The sequence below is a fragment of the Polypterus senegalus genome, chromosome 3 (assembly GCF_016835505.1).
Source record: "Polypterus senegalus isolate Bchr_013 chromosome 3, ASM1683550v1, whole genome shotgun sequence".
In the NCBI taxonomy this organism is placed as follows: domain Eukaryota; kingdom Metazoa; phylum Chordata; class Cladistia; order Polypteriformes; family Polypteridae; genus Polypterus; species Polypterus senegalus.
The window spans coordinates 1,913,544-1,919,426 of NC_053156.1; the positions used below are offsets into that span (position 1 = coordinate 1,913,544).

General features: G+C 34.6%; 1 long non-coding RNA gene across 1 annotated transcript; it reads right to left on the reverse strand.

The window, feature by feature from the left end:
• Positions 1-736: 736 nt before the first annotated feature.
• On the reverse strand, positions 737-1,771 carry LOC120526729. Its single transcript, XR_005633150.1, has 3 exons — positions 1,272-1,771; positions 978-1,131; positions 737-748 (listed from the first exon to the last, which is right to left on the reverse strand). It is a non-coding gene; the product is annotated as an uncharacterized LOC120526729 (long non-coding RNA).
• Between the last annotated feature and the right edge of the window lie 4,112 nt (positions 1,772-5,883).

Here is a 5,883-nt window from a genome sequence, read left to right on the forward strand (position 1 = left end):
TGCACCTTTGAATCTATTTAATAAAGAAAATGACTCTCAGGACACCAGAGCCATACCTGGCGGCATTTGGCGCAAGTTGAAGCTAACTCTGAGCAAGATACCAGGTCAGTGTGAGTTAAACTCACTCACAAATGATCATTTTAACTAACATAGATTACAACTGTCTATTAACCTAACCCTCATACTTTGACAAAATTGCAGTAAAACTAGAGTGCCCAAAGAAGAATGCACACATTCCACATGATTACCGGGCCATGATCTGAACTTAGACTCTCGGAGCGGTGAAGTAGCATTGAAAATTACACTATATGATGGTGGGTTTCTTTTTTAAAAACTTGCCGTTACAATTTAAAGTTATATTTCATTATTAAATGATGGCACAGTAAAACATCAAAAAGTGGACAACAGGTAAAAAAGAAACTTAAAACAAAGGTGTATAAGAAAGGTGTTTATAAATACAAATACTTTTTAAATTTTAAACAGTATAAACTGGGACAATTACAAAGTTCTATGTATATTGCAAATAGAAAACTCCTGCAACACCTCTTCACATCTATTCATCTTTAATAGATTTACCAATGTTGTGAAAAACTGGTGCCAGTTTTTTTAGAAAACAGTGCATTATTATATTAAGCTGTGCCAACCCAAGTCATTGTATATTGATATTAAAGCATTCACATACTTCTAAAGATTCAAGATCTCTTTCACTCTTCTGCTTCTCAATTATTTCTCCTTTAGAATCTGATGGCTAAAATAAAACATATTAATAATAACATCACATGTAAAAATATTTAAATTTATCAATGAAAGTATTCCACAACCTTTGTTTTTAAATTTTCAAAACATTTATTTGGTAACTACCTAAGTTAAATTAAGAATACAGCACATGCAAATCTGTAACATTAATTAGTTACAGGGACAATTTCCAAATATAAATTGATGTCCAATATAAAACAGTTTTTAAAATACAAACTTACAGATGCCTCAGGGAAAGTCAACAGTGTTGTATCTGGTCTTACATATAGAGACTTCTGATGAAATATCTTTTTAATCACAAAGCCATTTAAAGTTTGGAGGCTCGTCAAGGATGGCACCACCAGTTTGCTGTGACATCCAAGTAAAATTTGAAGCCTAAGATAAAAAATGGATAGATAACGTAATACATAATTACAATTAAATATAAAACATAAAACAATTGTTTATTAAATTTTACATTTACAACATATGCACTTTCAGCGCAAGAAATATACAAAATGAAATGCAATCCTAACCCGCATGTATCAACCTTTGGCTTGAACGCTTCACGAACACGCCTTCATCACCATGCCTTCATCCCAACACACTTTAAATTTCACCGCTGACTTAATATGACCAGACTCGAACAGCCACGCTTTGATTGCAGCTCTGGGCACTTTCTGGCATTCAGCATCTGGAAGGAGTACCACTTCTTTGGAAAACGTCGGATGTTCTACTGACGGCTTTCCCGATCCAAGAAGTTTTCTAAAATAAAGACATTCAAATATACATGCTACCAAAAGCCAAATGAACCGTTTAACTTCGGAAGAATTTTAGTTATCTAAGCTGTGTCCCACTGTAAAAAAAAATCACAACCGGTAGAAGGGCAAAACGCTTTAAATTAGAAAAAAGCTTATTGTATTGTTATCATTTGGATAAACAGCCTGATTGTTCTCCACCACGGGGAAAAGAACGAAAATTTCTTACTTTAGGCAGTTTGTCTATATAGCGCTTCAACTTTACAGCCTATATGTACCTGTAAAATCCTCCTGAACCTCGAGAGTTCTTTCTCAGATTGTACACCGGCAACTACACCTTATGTCCACTACTGAAAATACTGCTCACTTCCTGTTGAGGTGTCAGATATTGCCTAGAAGCGTGCGCCGTTGATGTTGAACACGTAGCCAATTCAGATACCGTTTGTTCTACTGTATTTGGGCGGGGATATGGTCTGCACGCATTTGTAATAGTATTTATGAACTCTTCATTTTCAATTAAATTTCTCACAACCTGCCTTGCTATGTTACTATAGATTGCAAAATACAAAAACTACTAATTCTTATTGTATTTTTTGTACAACGCTTTTCTGAGGCCTTGTTCACACGGGCGTTAAAATCAAGCGTTTTTTGCGTCGTAGGCGTCCGTGAGCGGATCAAGCGCCGAGTGTTTTCTACACGTAGGAGTCAATGAGAGTGTTCACACGGGCTTTGGTGACGCGCGCTTGTCCGCAGCGCTTTATACGGCATCAAAAACGTTGCATGCAGCTTTTTCTTGGCGTTCAAAACCCAACAAACGCAAGGAAACCGCTTCTAGTTCGTTTTCTGCGCGTTTATTTTACACTTCGGAGGACCGGATATATATAAGTTTACATGTTGTATATGAAAAAATATTAATATTTTTATGTTTTCATATACAACATATATATTTTCATATTGCTTATTTTATTTTATTGTCTCATGTAATTTGTAAACCATGAACCTATTAATTTATGTTCTAATATAATATTTGATAACGATTATGTAGGGGGGGCAATCCATGGCGGGTTTGCATTTCAGTGCATAACACCGGTGTAAGCGCACACTCGACTACTGTTTCCTTACCTCAAAGTGACAAGTAGTCTCTCTTTGGGGCTAACACCAAGTCGCATATTGGTTGATCGGCGTGCAATGTGGCATTGCACCAGCTGCAGCAGACAATCAAAAGTGGAAACCGACATCCACAGTAATTAAAAACTTGCGGAAATTTTCGCATTTCTTCATAAATCACAAAAAAACTTCCTTTAACCCAGTGTTTCTCAAATAGTGGGCGCTACGTGGTTCCTCAAGGGGTCGCGTTTGACCTCGGGAACATGCTTTTTATTTTTCTTTTAATTTTTTTTGAATTTAGAATGCACTTTAAATCTTTTCTGTTACATTTAATAAAGCTATTCTTTGTTGTAAATTGGTCCATATTTCTTTTTTTATTCTCTTATACGTTAATAAGGATACAGTGTTATGCAGAGGTGTACTTATAACAATTTTATAGACAAATGATACCATCCCGCGCGAGATGTTTTCTTCTTCCTAGGGGGAGCATGACAGAAAATAATTGAGAAGCACTGCTTTAACCCGACGTTGTGCAGTCAGAGGTAGCAGCGGCAATTTTTTCTCTCCCTACATCGCTGTATTACGAGTATTTTTAAAACAAGAAGATTAATATCTAACATAGCAAAATGGTCCATATTGAAAGGAGGCACCTCAAATAAAACGATAAGGGCTTTCATATCCAGTTCTCGACACTGCCTCCACAGGTTAACACACAAACTACAATTTGGGCTGCAGGCTGGCGTTAGACAGAGACAAACGAACGCCGGTGTAGAAGTCAATCGATCGCCACCACAAAATGCAACATAAACGTCTAGGACGTTCAGAGCAAGTTTGTTTATCCAAAAACTTGACGCCCGTGTGAACAAGGCCTGAAACTTCTCTCACAGTCGGTCGGTCTTGTGAGGAATGTCTCATAGCGCGCCCATCAAAAAATTAAATATATCGCTTAAAAAAAAAGAGGCGAAAATATTTTATTAAAAGATTAGTTGAAAATTACTTTTATTAACATTTTGACTAACATTCGGTTAACTTATTTCATTTCACTGTATTAGGACCCCACAGAATTTACTAAAGACGTGCCTGAGTCGATTCACTCTACTGTATATATTCGGCAATGACTTTATATATTCCGACACTAACTTTATATATTCAAGTTTTGACTTTATATATTCGGGAATTACTTTATATATTTCGACAATGACTTTTTATAATCAGTAATGACTTTATATATTCCAGCGCTGACTTTATATATTCAAGTTTTGACTTTATATATTCAGAAACAAGTTTGACTTTATATATACCGACGCTGACTTTATATATTCAAGTTTTGACTTTAAATATTCCAACGCTGACTTTAAATATTCAAGTTTTGACTTTATATATTCAGAAATGACTTTATATATTCAAGTTTTGACTTTATATATTCTGAAGCCGACTTTATATATGCAGAAAATCAATGTATTTGCCTGTTTGGCACCCCATATATACATACATTTATATATATATATATATATATATATATATATATATATATATATCTGTAAAAACAAATGACTGGTGTGTTTGATATTTTTTTTATACTTAACACTAATTTCATTTACAGTAATTTCACAAATTGTTCACATCAATGCTAAAATATAATAATAATGATTATACTTATATTCTGTATTAACATTGATGTTATAAAATATGCTTATAAAATAGACCTACCACTTTAATACTCAGATGATTCTAATCATCAAGAACAGGGAATGTCAAACTGTTTTCCTGGAGGGCTGCAGTGGCTGCAAGTTTTCATTCTAACCATGGTCTTAATTAGTAACCAGTTTTTGCTGCTAGTTAACTTCTTTTTGTTTAGTTTTAATTAACTTGACTCAGGCCCCTTAGTTGTTTCTTTTTCCTTAATTAGCAACCATCATTAGCATCCTTTTCCCAATATACCCAGCATCTCTTCTTTGCACATGTCCAAACCAATGCAATCTCACCTCTCTGACTTTGTCTCCCAACCTGAGCCTACCCTATAATATCCTCATTTCTAATCTCGTCCATCCTCATCACACCCAATACAAATCTTAACAACTTTATCTCCTGTTTTCTGGTCATTGCCACCGTCTCCAGCCCATGTAACACAAGCTGGTCTCACTACCATCCTGTATATCTTCCCTTTCACTTTTGCTAAAACCCGTTTGTCATAAATCACTCCTGACATTCTTCTCCACCAATTCCTTCATGCCTGCACTCTCTTTTCTTATTTAAGATGTTGATTTCTACTTTACAGTATATATAGCCTGTGAAGTTCTTATTTGTATCAAAGTCTTAATGTACAGAAGTGATTAACAAGATAGTGTAGGTAAATAAATTAATAAAATAAAATAAATAAACTGGTACTTATGTGTGAATGATATATATAAATAATTAACCTAGTGGAGCGTGTGGCAGTGGTCTTGTAATGTTTGCTAGAACACATATGCAGTAGTTGTTTTATGGTAACTATATAAACATTTCCCTTTGCAAAATTTCCAAATATTTATTTTTACCTACTTCAAATTAATTAAATGTCAACATCAACTAGAATATATTACCTCCCAAAGTTTAGAAATGCATGCAAACAAAAGGCTGTGCACTATTATTTATTCATTTTTATTGTACCCCTCTTGATTATCTGTGCAGCCATCTGAAAGCTTGGTAAAAGTGCTATATAAGTAAGTTAAGTGCATTATTATTTGTTGTAATCATCATTCCATCGATGGGCAGGCAGTTTTTTTAAGTGTGATGTTTAACTACGGTTGTTGTTCATGTGTTCCTTGACAAATCAATCATTCATTAAAGGGTTTTGTTTAATCAAAAAAGAAAAATTAACAACTACATCTGCAATGCAGGATTCAAAGCACCATTCATTGACAAGAAAATTTGTAAAAATTTATTTTAGAAATATTTTCTTCCATTCAGCAGTGCTGCAAGCAGGATTCGAACCCTGGCCCGTGCAGTAGTTTGTGGTAGATCGTCTCTCAAAAATCACAGCTATACCTTGACTCATGGGTGCAATCCTAGGCACAGCAGAACTGCTGACTTGTAATCAAGAGGTTGCCGTTTCGATCCTGGCTGCATCCCAAATTTACCATTTTGAGTAGTGAGCTGCTCTTACTGTAAATTTATAGTACTTGTAAAACTTTTCTACAATGTACTATACAAGTCATAAAATTAATTAATTTATTAATTAATTAATATCATATATACCTATGTCTCTTTTTTTTGTCAGTGCTGCTTTGACATCATGGACCAT